Consider the following 16,147-nt stretch of genomic DNA (forward strand, 5'->3'; position numbering starts at 1 on the left):
CTCAGTCCATGTCACACCAATGGCCCGCCTGGCCATGAGACTCATGCATTGGACTCTGAGGTCACAATGAATTCAAGCTGTTCAGCCTCTGTCGTCCATTGTCCACATCACGACTCACTCCATCTAACTCTCGCCTGGTGAAAAATCACAACAATCTCCTCCAGGGACTGCCCTTTCAAGTGCCAGATCCTCAACTCATCCTCACCACCGACGCCTCCAACCTCGGGTGGGGAGCCCATGTGGACAATCTACAGACACAAGCGTCTTGGTCTCCAGGGGAAGCCAAACATCAAATAAACTTCCTAGAACTTCGAGCAATGCAATATGCTCTCAGGGCTTTTCAGGAACGCCTGGCAAATCACGTCATCCTGATTCAGACGGACAACCAGGTGGCATTGTGGTACATCAACAAGCAGGGAGGCACAGGCTCCTTCCTTCTGTGTCAGGAAGCTGCGCAGATTTGGGCAGAAGCACTCTCCCACTCGATGTACCTCAGGGCCACCTACTTGCCGGGAGTGGACAATGTCTTGGCAGACAAACTGAGTCATGTCTTCCAACCGCATGAGTGGTCTCTCAGCCCCTCGGTAGCGGACTTTATCTTCCAACAATGGGGCTATCCCCAGACAGACCTCTTTGCGTCCCCTCAGAACCACAAAGTCGACAATTTCTGCTCCCTCATTCGGAGTGAGCGCTCTCAGCCCAGAGATGCAGTCTCCCTCTCGTGGGCAACCGTTCTGCTCTATGCATTCCCTCCACTTCCTCTTCTTTCGAAGACTCTTGTGAAGTTACGTCAGGACAAGGGAACCATGATCCTCATAACATTCAGCCATTAATCATGCCGTTTGTACATAGCATTTAATTTAAGTTAATTTGTATATTGTTTAACCATTTATTCTTTCCTATCTCTTCCTTCTTGTCCAAGTTCTGCTACCCTTGTTAATTGTAACTGTACTTTCGGTCACCACAGTTCTAGTTTGTTCTATTTAACGCACTCCCGTTTCATGTAAATCAGCAAGATATGTGCTCATGATTGCCGGTATATAAAAACCTTAAATAAATAAATAAAATAAAATAAATGATCCTGATAGCACCTCACTGGCCATGCCAAGTGTGGTTTCCAATACTTCAGGATCTCTCCATCCGCAGGCACATTACCTTGGGAACGGACCCGCATCTGATCACTCAAAACCACGGATGCCTACGCCATCCCATCAATCCATCATACTACCTACCTTCTTTCCCAGGCCCCATTCCAATCCAGGGGAACAGGCTCTGCATACCCTTGACTGTAAACGGGCTCTAGCGTTCTACTTAGACCATACAGTTGCCCACAGGAAGAGCACTCAGTTATTCGTCTCTTTCCATCCCAACAAATTAGGGCAACCTGTGGGTAAGCAGACTCTCTCCTCCTGGTTGGCAGACTGCATATCTTTTTGCTACCAGCAAGCAGGTATTCCTTTTCAAGACCGTGTTAAAGCACACTCTGTGCTGGCCATGGCGACTTCAGTAGCAAACCTACAATCTGTGCCGCTTCCTGACATTTGCAGGGCTGCCACATGGAGTTCTCTCCACACTTTCGCAGCCCACTATTGCTTGGACAAAGCCGGAAGACAAGATTCCATCTTCGGCCAGTCTGTACTGATTAACTTATTTCCAATGTGACGTACCTACACCCTTCCGCCTGCCCGGTGGGGGTTCAGGATGCCCTCTACAAAATTCTACCCCAGTTGTTGTGCCTATTGCACGCCGTTGGGTACATTTGGTGCATGTTCGGACATCCTTAGCTCAGTACTCACCCATATGTGAGGACTACCATCCTGCTTGTCCTGTGAGAAAGCAAATGTTGCTTACCTATAACAGGTGTTCTCACAGGACAGCGGGATGTTAGTCCGCCGCCCCGTGGTGTTGGGTTCGTAACGTTTTGTTGTTTTATTTTCGGCACTGACTGTAGCTTTCAAATAAGACTGAAGGACCCCTGCTGGCTGCAGGGCTGGTGCTATGCTGGGCATGCCCAGTAGGGGCCAGTCAAAGTTCTGGAAACTTTGACAGAAGTTTTCCGTGATTGGGCTCCATCCTGATGATGTCACCCATATGTGAGGACTAACATCCTGTTGTCCTGCTGTCCTGTGAGAACACCTGTTACAGGTAAGCAACATTTGCTTTATAGTCCAGACTACTGACAGCTGAGGTAAGTGTGAAAAGACAGTGAATTGAAAACAGTCAAGTTTATAGATAGCTGTAATATGCCATGAAGCCATTGTGTCTCTCAGACCTAGGGTGATGGTGTTACATTTTTTATGAGTTCCAATTCATGAGTTTCATACTGGAGTGTTCTTTTTGATGTTTCTTTTTAGGAATATGGCAATCCTAAGATCAGATAGAGAATATCCTGGAAGGCTGAAATGTTCTGGTTTCTGAATGTTGCCATTTCTAATGCCAAATTTGTCCATTTATTCTTTTCCTTAGGGATTTACCTGTTTGTCCTATATAGACAGCAGAGGACATTGCTGGCAAGTGATAGCATGTATTACATTGGCAGAACAGGAGGTGAATGAATCCCAGATGTTGTAGTTGATGTTGCTGGATCCTGTGATGGTGTTGCCTGGGCTAATATGTGGATAGAGTTGGCAACTGGGTTTTTGGCAGGGTCTGGTTCCTGAATAGTCCTCGTAATACTATTTGTGGTTGGGGAGCTGTCAGTAGGCCAGGATAGGCTTGCCACCCATGGCCTGTGAGAGAGTGGGTATCATTGTCCAGGAAGGATTGCAGATCCTTGATATGTTTCAGTTGTTTCAAGTGGGAGCTATAGGTAACAACCAGAAGTGTTCTGTGTTCTTTTTTTTTTTTTCTTTTTTCTTTTTTTTTTTTTGCTATGATCCTGTCGCAGAGTGTTCCTTTGTATTTGTTTGGCTTGGTTGATCTAGTAAGATGGGAGAGTGAGTGTATAGCAGCAAATGATGAGATTGACATAATTGGCATCACAGAGACTTGGTGGAAGGAGGATAACCAATGGAACAGTGCTATATCAGGGTACAAATTATATCGCAATGATAGGGAGGATCAACTTGGTGGGGGTGTGGCACTTTTTGTCTGGGAGAGTATAGAGTCCTACAGGATAAAGATCATACAAGAGACTAAATGCTCAGTAGAATCTATATGGGTAGAAATCCCATGTGTGTTGGGTAATAGTATAGTGATAGGAGTATACTACCGTCCACCTGGACAAAATGGTCAGACAGATGAAATGCTATGAGAAATCAGGGAAGCAAACCAATTTGGTAGTGCAATAATAATGGGAGATTTCAATTACCAAAGTACACTGGTGCAGGATAAATTTTGTCACCACCAAGTTATTCAAAAAACACTTTATTAAAGTTCCAACGAGAAAAAGTAAATCAATGTACAGACGGCAACTCCATGAGTTAAATGGAAGGCATATCACAGCGGTCCCCCGACACGGTCCCGTGTTTCGCTAGGCTCCATCGGGAGGGACCAACACGAAGGTTATTATCTAGACATAAAAAATATAATGAAAGTCACTATACATAGGTGGTGAAACGGCTATGCATATAAAAGCAGTGTGTACAAGCCGGTCACGTAAGTTTTTGCCCCGCCGAAAGGTGAAGCGCAGGGGGCTCTGCAGCAAGTCAGAGAGTGCCAATGAAGTCCAATGTCGGCGAATCATGGTGGCTAAAGTGCTCCCTAGAATGGAAAATGGAAGGATACAATTATTAGCCACGTCCGAACTAGTGGAGGGAAGGAAAAGCCAATCCCTATGTGTATAGTGCCCTTTTAAATGCTTTTTTTATCACCCTAGAAGGGTAACCACGTTCTAGAAACCGAGTTGTCATAACCTGTGCCTGTGCCAGAAATTCTGCTCGAGAGGAGCAGAGACGGCGGAGCCGCAGGAACTGTCCGGTAGGAATATTATCCTTCAAAGGTCTAGGATGACAAATGTCCACTATTGTCCACATCGCCAACCAGCTCCGCTTATCCCTGGCTTGGTGGATAAACCAATCCAATTTGCTTCAAGTCCTTCCATTTCAGGCTCCAGATCCTCAAATAACCTTGACAACAGATGCCTCCAACCTCAGCTGGGGTGCACATGTTGCAAACCTGCAAACTCAGGGCATTTGGTCTCCAGAGGAAGCCAAACACCAAATCAATTTCCTGGAGCTTCGTGCAATCAGATATGCTCTCAGGGCTTTTCAGGATCACCTGTCCAACCAGGTCGTCCTGATTCAAACAGACAACCAGGTGGCCATGTGGTACATCAACAAGCAAAGGGGAACGGGCTCCTACACCCTGTGTCAGGAAGCTGCACAGATATGGGTGGAAGCCCTTTCCCACTCGATGTACGTCAGGGCCATCTACTTGCCAGGAGTGGACAATGTGTTGGCAGAGAAGCTGAGTCGCACTTTTCAACTGCATGAGTGGTCCCTTAACCCCACTGTAGCGGACTCAATATTCCAACGTTGGGGTTACCCTCACATAGACCTCTTTGCGTCAATTCACAACCGCAAAGTAGGGAACTTCTGCTCTCTCACTCGCAGCCAACACCTTCAGCCAAGAGACGCTTTCTCCCTCTCGTGGGCCAGCGGTCTCCTTTATGCGTACCCTCCACTTCCACTTATATCGAAGACTCTTGTGAAGTTGCGAAGGGACAAGGGTTTGATGATTCTCAAAGCCCCTCATTGGCCATGCCAGGTCTGGTTTCCAATTCTCCAAGACCTATCAGTACACCGGCACATTCCTCTGGGGAAGGACCCGCTTCTGATCACTCAGAACGTCGGCTGCCTTCGTCACCCCAACCTCTAAACCCTCTCCCTGACTGCCTGGATGTTGAAAGGTTAATACTTCAACCTCTTAACATTTCAGAACTGGTTTCTCGTGTCCTAGTAGCTTCATGAAAGCTTTCCACAAGGCAGTCTTATCGTTACAAATGGAACAGGTTTACGGTATGGTGTACTTCCATGTCCATCGATCCCTAAACTTGTTCCACACCGAAGTTTTTGGACTATCTCTGGCATCTATCAGAGTCAGGTCTCCAAACTTCTTCTATAAGTGTACATGTTAGTGTGGTAGCCGCCTTCCATAAAGGTGTCGGGGATGTACTTATTTCAGTACAACCCCTTGTAACATGCTTTTTGAAGAGCTTGCTCCACCTTAAACCTCCTCTGCGCCCTCCGGCCCCTTCCTGGGACCTCAACTTGGTTTTGGGGGTGGCTCATGAAACCGCCATTTGAGCCTCTCCAATCCTGTGATCTCAGCCATCTCACCTGGAAGGTGATTTTTCTTTTGGCGATCACATCCGCTCGCAAAGTTAGTGAGTTACAGGACTTAGTCACCTACCCACATTACACTAAACTTCTGCATGACAGGATAGTACTCCGCACTCACCCTAAGTTTTTGCCTAAGGTAGTATCGGAGTTTCATATCAATCAATCCATTATACTACCCATTTTATTTATTTATTTATTTATTTATTTAAGGGTTTCTTATATACTGAGGCACGTTTGCAAAACATCACCTCGGTTCACAGTGTAACATAACTTAGCAACAAGCTTTACAAAAATTAGAAACAAGCTTTATAAAAAAAAGCTTTACAAAAATTTTCTTTCCCAGGCCCCCACTCAAACACAGGAGAATGGGCTCTGCATACCTTTGACTGTAAACGTGCTCTAGCATTTTATCTAGACTACAGCTGCCCACAGGAAATGCACTCAATTGTTTGTCCTTTGATCCCATCAAATTGAGCAAACCAGTGGGTAAGCAGACTCTCTCCTCCTGGTTAACGGACTGTATTTCCTTTTGTTACCAACAGGCAGGCATTCCGCTTCAAGACTGTGTTAACGCACACTCTGTCAGGGCCATGGCAACATCAATAGCGCACCTACGCTCTGTGCTGCTTGCTAACATCAGTAAGGCTGCTACCTGGAGCTCTCTCCACACCTTCCCAGCCCATTATTGTTTAGACAAGGCTGGCAGACAAGATTCCATCTTCAGCCAGTCTGTGCTACACAAATTTGCGAACTGAGGTACCAACATCCTTCTGCCAACCTGGTAGGGTTCAGGATGCCCTCTACCAAATTCCACCCCAGTTCTTGTGCCTGTTGCACGTCTTTGGGTACATTTGGTGCATTGCTCGGGCATCCTCAGCTCAGTACTCACCCATATGTGAGGACTACCGTCCTGCTTGTCCTGTGAGAAAGCAAAGTTGCTTACCTGTAACAGGTGTTCTCACAGGACAGCAGGATGTTAGTCCTCACGAAACCCACCCGCCACCCCGCGGAGTTGGGTTCGCTTAAGATTTATTGTTTTATTTCCCGTCTATAGCAGGGCTGAATTAGCCATGCTGTCTGGGAAGCGTCGCGACCCGAAATAGGCGGACTCTCTTCAGCTAGTAACAGAGCTTTGACTCTGTGCAGCTGCGTGGTGGTGTTCCCGCGTGGTTCCCTCTCCTCTTCAGTTTCTTTTTTTCCGTGAGCTGATCGCACGCGGGGATTTCTCCTAGTTTTTCTCTTTACAGAATCCGTTCCCTCACAACAATCTCCTCTCAGTGCACACTTTCACAGCAGGATCAGCATTACCTACACCAAAACAAGCTCACGCAAATCCCAACATTCACAGTGGGAATACTTCACCGCAGAATATTTCGCTACATTCTATTTATCCTCCACATAAAAGACAGAAATTGCACATCCTTCCGCAAGGAACCCTTGCAGCATCTGCAATGTCAAAAATATCAGAAGTATCCACATTTTTTCAAGACCTGGAACAAGGTAATCAGGTACCACCAGTGTTCTCTCCACATACCTCTACACCCTCTTCAACGGATCCCTTACAGGGGACCACAGCTCAGAACCCGAGCATCACTCAGCAAGCCCTGTTTCACAGGTTTCTACGGTTTCGTCTAACTCTTCTACCGGATTACCATCGGACCCCCCCAGAAGGGACCACAGGAGCCTTATTCTCCTCCTGAGAACTTAACCTACTCAAAATTTATTGAGAAAGTAGGTACCCTTCTCCAAGTTCCAACAGGACAAATCCCAGATCCTAGAACGGAAATGATGGGCATTCTCAACATTTTTTAAACCCCTGCTGAACCTACTGCCGCATTCGTTCTTGCAAAACCTCCTTATAAAAAATTGGAAAACCCCATTTTCCACGACCGCAACCTCCTGGAAGATTGACATTAAATATGATTCGTAACTCTTCAATCTATGAATCTCCTCATCTTCCTCATCAGTTGCAAAAGCAAAACGCTCAAAACTACATTCGAACGCCCCACCAAATAGAGAACATAAATGTTTGGACGACTTCGCAAAGACGATTTATCATTCCTCCATATTGACATCTAGGATTCAACACCATCAATTTTATACTACACATACCTATTCAAGACTCTTCAAAAACTTCGCCCACTCTGTCTTTCAGAAGATAATACCCTTCCACAACCATTTTTGGATTTAGAAGAAGGACTTAGATATTTGCTCAGATCCGTTTATGAATCATTTGAGTCATCTACAAGAACCTCCGCTTCGGCCATAGCAGCCAGGCGTCTTACTCTGCTCAAGGCAAGCACAATTTGCACTGATGTCCATGACAAACTGGCGGACATTCCATGCATGGGAGATAATCTTTTTGGTGACCAGTTCAGACACACTCTCCCATTTGAAAGAACAAAGTGCAGCCGTACAATCTCTTACCTTCCCCTCGGAATCACACAAGTCTCAGCAGAGAGATTTTCAACCTTTCCATCGTCTGTATTACCCACAGTTGTCATATTCTAGACCGTATGCACAATATAGGCCACATCCATATGCACCCCTCAGGTCCACGCCCCAGAATACGCCCAGGGGAAGACCCAGACAACAAAAGCAAACACTGCAGGAAAAGCAGCAAAAGTCTTTTTGAGTACCATCCAGCCACCGCCACCTCCAGACTTCATAGGAGGGCGTCTCCAACTTTTTCTAAACCACTGGGAATCCATCACTTCAGACAAATGGGTGATCAACATCATCAAGGAAGGTTACCATCTAAATTTCAAATCCATTCCACCCCTTTCTCACCTGTCTCCAACACGAGCTACACCCTCCCATACATCATCCCATACATCATCATTTCTATTCAAATGGTTCCTCTTCAACATCAGAACCAGGGTTTTTATTCCCTATATTTTCTCATTCCAAAGAAATCGGGAGGCCCCCGTCCTATACTGGATCTCTGCCTCCTGAATCAACACATTCAAAAAGAGAAATTCAAACTGACTTCTTTCAAAACTATCCTACCTCTGATATAACCCCACGATTGGCTATGTTCCATCGACCTGAAGGATGCTTATTCCCATATACCAATTCACCCTTCCTCTTGGCAGTATCTCTGTTTCCAGATTCAGAGTTCACACTACCAATACAAAGTGCTCCCCTTTGGTCTGTCTTCAGCCCCAAGGATGTTCACAAAATGCCTAGCAGTGGTGGTGGTGGCTCATCTCTGGCAACTCTCGATCCAAATATTTCCTTTTCTGGACAATTGGTTAATAGTAGCTTCCGATCCGTCCACTCAAAGTGCACAAGTTACGCACAATCAGTTGCCTCCAAACGTTGGATTTCCTGATCAACTTCGAAAAATCCCAGCTCCAACCTACACAAATACTCCAGTTTGTAGGTGCTCTCATCAAAACGACAGAAGAGAAGGCCTATCTCCCACAGGACAGAATGCGCACTCTTATGACCTTAGCGCAGAGCCTCATCAACAAAACTCAAGCATCTGCATGCCAAATCCTTCAACTTCTGGGACATATTTATTTATTATTTATTTATTTAAAATGTTTATATCCCGGCATTCATGATACAATCACATCATGCCGGTTTACATAGAACAGGGGTGTACAAAGAACAAATGAGTAACCTATTAGTGAGGAGGAAGCAGTTACAAATAACAAGGTACTAGAACTGGGAGTAGAGAAGAAAGGGAGAGGATAACATTAGATAAAGATATTTACATTAAATTAACATTTTTACAATGGGGAGGTAGTTCAACAGGCTGCAGGGGTTAATCAGTGTCCGGGAATGCTTTTTTGAACAGCCAGGTCTTAAGTCTTTTCCTGAAGATTGGGAGGCTGGGTTCTTGTCTGAGGTCTGGTGGGATGGAGTTCCATAAAAGGGGGCCGGCTGTTGAGAAGGCCCGATCTCTTAGAGTGATGTGTTTAGTAGTTTTGGCTGGGGGTACTAGGAGGGCTCCTCTGAGTGCGTCTCTGGTTGGTCTGGAGGAGTTATACTTTTGGAAAGGGACTTGTAAGTCGAGTGGGGAGTGTTGATGAATGGTTTTATGTATTATGGAAAGAGATTTGTAGAGGATTCTAAAATGAATCGGCAACCAATGGAGATCTTTTAGGATTGGAGTAATATGGTCCTTCCTCCTGGAATTTGTCAGTAATCTTGCCGTAGCGTTTTGTAACATCTGTAGGGGTTTAGTGTAGGAGGAGGGTAGGCCCAGAAGGATAGAGTTACAGTAGTCGATCTTAGAGAAAATGACAGCTTGAAGGATGGTTCTGAAATCTTGAGTGTGGAAGAGTGGTCTAATTCTTTTCAGAACTTGAAGTTTATAGAAACAATCTTTGGTGGTTCTGTTGATGGAAGCTTTAAGGTTCATCCGGTTGTCTATTAACACTCCTAGATCTTTCACATGTGTAGTAGTGGGGGTGGTTGGAAGATTAGAGATGGAGTTGTTATCTGGGGAGATGAATAGTAGTTCTGTTTTAGAGGAGTTTAGTACTAGGTTTAGGTTAGATAGGAGGCGTTTAATTTCGAAGAGACAGTTTTCCCAGTGATTCAGTGTTTTTGTGTAAGACTCTTTAATGGGTATCACGATCTGGATGTCGTCAGCGTAAAGGAAATGTTTGAGGTTGAGGTTGGAGAGGAGTTGGCAGATTGGTAAGAGATAGATGTTAAAGAGGGTAGGTGACAGGGAGGAGCCCTGAGGGACTCCTATGGGAGCGTCCATTCTTGAAGATTCTTTGTCCTGTATCTTAACCTTGAAGCCTCTGTTGGAAAGAAAAGATTTAAACCATGAGAGTGCGGTGCTTGAGATGCCTATAGAAGCCAGAATGGAAATGAGAGTGTAATGGTTGACCGTGTCAAAGGCAGCTGATAGGTCTAGTAGAATCAGGAGGAAGGATTGGCCTTTGTCAAGGCCCATTAAGATGAAGTCAGACATAGAGATGAGGAGGGACTCTGTGCTCAATGATTTGCGAAATCCGTATTGTGATGGGAATAGGATTTTATTTTCTTCAATGTAGTCGGAGAGTTGAGTGTTGACAACTTTTTCTAGAATCTTGGCTATAAATGGGAGATTGGCGATGGGTCGGAAATTGTTAGGGTCTTTGGAATCCAAGTTGGGTTTTTTAAGTAGAGGTTTGATGGAGGCCAATTTGAGGTCGTCAGGATATAGACCTTGGGTGAGTGAGCAATTTATGATGTCCGTTAAAGATTTTGCGATGGAGTCAGGGATAGCCAGAAGCAGTTTGGTGGGGATGGTATCCAAAGGATGGGAGGAAGGTTTCATTCTTCTTAAAAGAGTTTGTAACTCTAAGATAGAGATGGGTTCAAGTGTTTCCAGACCATTGTTATTGATGGATGACTATTGAAGAGACTGGTACAAAGTGGGGTTGGTGGGGATTGTGGGCAGTTGTATTAAAAGGCTGTTGACTTTATTGTGAAAGTGAAGAGCAAGTTCTTCAGCTTTGGGTTGTGCTAGGTTGTTTGGAATCTCCTGTGGGTTGATTTTGGTGAGATTGGAGACATAGGCGAAGAGGGCTTTTGCGTCGAAGATTAAGTGATGTATCTTGGAAGCATAGTAGTCCCTTTTGCATTTAGAGGTAGTAGACTTGTACTGGTGGAGTGAGGCTTTGTAGATGGATCGTGAATGGGTGCTAGGGGATTTGCGCCAGTCGCTCTCTTTCTGTCTTAGACTTTGCTTTAGCTTTCTTAGTTCTTCTGTAAACCATGGTTGCCTTTTGGATGCGTTTGGCAATGGTTTTTTGGTTGCTAGTGGGCATAACTTGTTAGCTATGGAATCAGTGATGGCGTTCCAAGAGCGGAGAGCTGTGTTCGGATTTGAAAGATCAATGGATGGTAGTTGGGAGGCTAGGTGTGAGCTAAGGTCCTCTGTAGAACAGGATCTTCTGTAAGGGAAGGATGGTAAGGGCCCCTTGGGGGTGGAGGATTTTTTCAATGAGAATGAAGTTGAGATAAGTGAGTGATCAGACCAGGGGACCTTCTTGCTCTTGAGGCGCGAAGAGTGTTTGATGCTTGAATTAATAAAGATAAGATCCAGCGTGTGTCCCGCTTTGTGTGTGGCTTTAACTATCTGTTTAAAACCCAGGGCTGAGAGGGCTGTGAGAAAGGATTCGCAACTGGGTGAGAGGGTGGGATTGTCCACATGCAGATTAAAATCTCCTAGGATGATTGCTGGAGCGTCCAATTTGATTAGGGTTGTGATTATTTCTACTAGGGGGGAGGGGTCTGTCTCAAGGAAGCCTGGAGGTGCATAGACAAGTAGTATTTGTAATTGTTCCGAGGTGAAGAAACCAATTTCTAGTTTAGACTTTGAAGTGAATGGGTGTAGGGTGAGACAGGTCTTTTTTAGATGCAAGTAGGAGTCCTCCTCCTCTTTTTTTCAGACGGGGGATGGAGAAGATGTCATAGTTTGAGGTGGGAAGTTGGTTTATAATTGCTGTGTCCGTGGGTTTGAGCCATGTTTCCGTTATGGCACATATATCAGGTTTGGTGTTGAGGAGATAGTCGTTAAGGATTAGAGATTTCTTGGATAAAGATTGAGCATTGAATAATGACAGTGAGAATAGGGTGAGGCCTAAGAGTTGGGTGATAGGTGTTATCAAAATTGGGGTGAGTGATTTAAGGTTACGATGTAGGATCTGTCGTTTAGATTGTTTTGTAGACGGTAAGAATGGTATGTTAGATTTACCTATAGATGAAATGTTATGTTGTAGTATAGGTATTGGGAAGGTAGGAGCCATTTTAGCAGGTTGTTCTTGTGTTGTGATGGTGCTGCGTTAGTGCTGACGGAGGACCGGAGGTAGAGGGCAAACGTTGTGTGCTATGGTACGTTGGAGCTGTGGCTGGTAGTAAGGTCCTCCGGGGCTGCACGAAGGGGCGCACAAAGGGGCAGGCCCCTTTGTTGCGCTCCTTAGGCGCGCGACGCCTGAGAGTAGCGGGATTTAAATCCCCACTGTCCGCTTGCTGATTGGCTGCTGGAGGTGGCCTCGCTCTGGGCGGGCTATGGCGATGCGGCAGGCCGAGCTGGAAGGCTCGCGCTGAAGAGGAGCAGCGGCGAAAACGGAGCTCGCAGGCGGCGCTGAGACGGCTTGGGGTAAGTGTATATTTAGAGCCTTACCCCGGCAGGTCGAGGCGCCGATTGCGCAGGCTTTCCCGTCTGGAGCGGCAAGGAAGAAGAGATGGCGCCTGAGAGGAGCGGGATTTAAATCCCCGCTGTCCGCTTGCTGATTGGCTGCATATGGCGGCAGCCATCTACGTAGTTCCCCACACCAGGCTTCACATGCGCCGCTTACAGTGGGGGCTAAAGACGCAGTGGTCTCAGTTTCTACAACCACTCAGCTTCAAGATTCTCATTACCAACACAATGAAAGACGACATCCACTGGTGGCTCTCTCCTTCCAACCTATCAACGGGGGCCCCCTTTGTCTACCTCCACATCAGCTCACGCTCACTACCAATTCGTCCAGGAAAGGTTGGGGGGCCCATCTCGGCGACCTAAAAACGCAAGGCGCCTCGACATCTCAAGAATCTATGTACCAGATCAATCTCCTAGAGCTTCGAGCGATCATGAAGGCACTTAAAACCTTCTCAATTCAAATCCAACACTCGAACCTCATGGTGTATACCGACAACCATGTGGCAATGTTTTATATAAATAAAGAAGGAGGGTCCGGTTCTTGGATACTTTGTCAGGAAGCACTCCGGATACTTCACTGGGCGCTCAAGTTCCAAATCTCTCTCCAAGCCACTTACTTCCGGGCCTAGACAATATAACAGCAGATTGTTTAAGCCGAGTATTTCATCCACACGAGTGGACCTTGAATCCAGAAGTAGTGGAAAACATTTTTCAACAATGGGGTTTTCCATCAATAGATCTCTTTGCTACAGAAAGCAACAGATAAGTTCAAACCTTCTGCTCCATTTATCCAAGCAGCATATGGTTAGCCCCAGATTTGCATATGGTTGCCCATGGATTGAATCCATGGGCAACAGGCTTGATGTATGCTTATCCTCCCATTCCACTAATTTCTCGGACAGTTCAGAAGTGCATACAAGATGTGGCGGACATGATACTCATCGCTCCAGCATGGCCAAGACAGCCATGGTATGCGTATCTGATACGTCTTTCCATCCGCCCACCACTTTTGCTTCAAAACTGTCCACATCTAACACAAGAAGGGGGCTCTCTTCTTCACCTGATGAATCAATCACTTCATCTCACAGCATGGAGATTGAACGGCAAGTACTGAATCACCTTAATTTACCCACACATGTGGAAGACATCCTCATCGCATCCAGGAAACCATCTACCAGACGTAACTATACAGGCAAATGGCATTGCTATCTAACCTGGTGCACTCATAGGAACATCAGTCCTTTTTCTGCTACCGTCTCTCAATTACTACAGTATCTACACACCATATACGAGGCAGGCTTAGCTACCACTTCAGTCAAAGTACACATTGGTGCTATAGCAGCGTTTTCATGACCAGCATAACGATCTACCTATATCAAATCATCCACTAATATCTAGATTCATGAAAGGCATGTTACGACTTCGCCCGCCGGTAACCAAACCACGGTACCATGGGATCTCAACATAGTTTTGGAACAGCTCATGCTACCACCTTTTGAACCAATGGACACCAGCCACATGAAATATGTGACATGGAAAACAGTTTTTCTAGTGGCCATCACATCAGACGGGAGGGTCAGTGAACTCCAGGCATTGGTTCACTACTCCCCCTATCTAGAGTTTTACCATGACAAAGTGACTCTCCGACATCACCCTACCTTTCTCCCTAAGGTGGTTTCCTTTTTTCACCTCAATCAAACCATCACTCTCCCCATTTCTATGCCAAAGCCGCATGCCAACGAACGAGAGAAACTTCTACATACTCTAGACTGTAAAAGAGCTCTAGCCTACTACAAACAAAGGACTCAGTCCACTTCTAGGCACTCTCAACTGTTCCTATCCTTTAACCCCAATGATCCGGGCCAACCCGTTTCAAAAAGGACTATAGCCAGTTGGTTATCACAGTGCATTCTATTTTATACAATAAATGTTCTATCAAACTTGAATGTAAGCCTAAGGTGCATCAGATACGCGCCACAGCAGCATCAGTTGCCCACTTGAACAATGTTCCACTATTGGATATCTGCAAGGCGGCAACATGGTCCTCCATTCATACCTTCACATCTCACTATTCCCTTCAACAACAAACGACCTCTGATGCAGCACTAGGCACAGCAGTCTTATCAACAACACGTAACTTATGAGACTGTCTACTACTTCAAGAGTTGCTGTCCAAACCTTCAAAAACATTATACATGGACACAACCCGGGAGCTTGGGACTCCCAGACAGCATGGCTAATTCAGCCCTGCTATTGATGGGGAAAAAGCAAGTTTGCTTACCGTAAACGGTGTTTCTGTAGATAGCAGGATGAATTAGACATGCGTTCCCTCCCTCCTCCCTAGACAGTCTACAGGACACACTAACATATATTACCTCTTGCTTGGCTACAAAGAAACTGAAGAGGAGAGGGAACATCACCGCACGCCGCACAGAGTCCAAGCTCTGTTACTGGCTGAGGAGACTCTGCCTACTTTGGGTCGCGACACTTCCCATGACAGCATGGCTAATTCATCCTGCTATCTACGGAAACACAGTTTACGGTAAGCAAACTTGCTTTTTTTCACCTGTACTTTTACTATAAGACGAGACTGAAGGGGGACCCCTGCTGGCTGCAGGGTTGGTGCTATGCTAGGCATGCCCAGTAGGTGTCAGTCAAAGTTCTGGAAACTTTGACAAAAGTGTTACATGATTGGGCTCCATCCTGATGATGTCACCCATATGTGAGGACTAACATCCTGCTGTCCTGTGAGAACACCTGTTACAGGTAAGCAACTTTGCTTTACTTGTGCTTTATATCTTAATGTAATAAAATGTGAGAGGGTTAATTAAAAATATTTCTTCCCTATACTAATCCCCCACTTTTAGCTGCTATTATGGAAAAATGCCTATAGGGCTGAGTCTTAACAACAGTAAAATTGATATTTGTATTTCCTTTGTTTTAGATTAAAACATTTTTTCCCTTTTGTATAAAAGAAGTTTTATCATTCAGAATGAGCATTCTGCAGTTTAGTTATTCAGGTTGTTTGCAATTATATTTATTTAAAAAATCTTATATACCACTACTCATTACATTGTAGCAGTTTACAAGATGCATATACATTACCATAACTGCCTACATTGAAACACACAAAACCAATACAAAAATATAATGTACAAAATAAAACATATGGGGTAGATTTTAAAAGGTGCCCTCGCTCGGGGTGCGCAAATTTTATAACATTGGGGGGGATTTAGTAAATTACGTGCGGCAACTCAATCGGGCCTTCCCCATTTCTCTCCAAGTCTGCTCCAATTAAAAAGTGTTCTGGGAGGGAACTTCCCTACCTAAACTCCATCTTCCCCTCTCCATCCCCTATACCCATCTAGCAACTAACTTTTTTTTTTGTTTTACTACTTACTGCTCCCCTGGAGCAGAAGTAGTTTGCGTGCACCGGCCAATTGCTGGTGCGCACTTCCCCAGAACAGCGGCTAATGACTGCTGTCTCACCATGCCCCTGGCCCGCCCCTATTCCAGGGCCCGGTACTTGTGCGCACATCAGCACTTATGCGTGTGGCCGGGCCCTTTTGAAAATGCGCACAGGGCCCGACCACACGCATAAGTGCCGATTTTTACACATGCGGCCGTTTTAAAAATGTGGCCGATAGTGTAACATTCATTACACTTTACTGTGAAGTTATACTGTCAACTGCAAATTCCTCAGCATATAACC

At 45.5% G+C, this 16,147-nt stretch overlaps 1 protein-coding gene across 2 annotated transcripts in view; it reads left to right on the top strand.

The window, feature by feature from the left end:
* AEBP2 (AE binding protein 2) overlaps window positions 1–16,147 on the top strand; it is a 213,089-nt gene that overhangs the window by 187,631 nt on the left and 9,311 nt on the right. The window lies entirely within an intron of this gene.

The sequence above is a fragment of the Rhinatrema bivittatum genome, chromosome 4 (genome assembly GCF_901001135.1).
Source record: "Rhinatrema bivittatum chromosome 4, aRhiBiv1.1, whole genome shotgun sequence".
NCBI lineage: Eukaryota > Metazoa > Chordata > Amphibia > Gymnophiona > Rhinatrematidae > Rhinatrema > Rhinatrema bivittatum.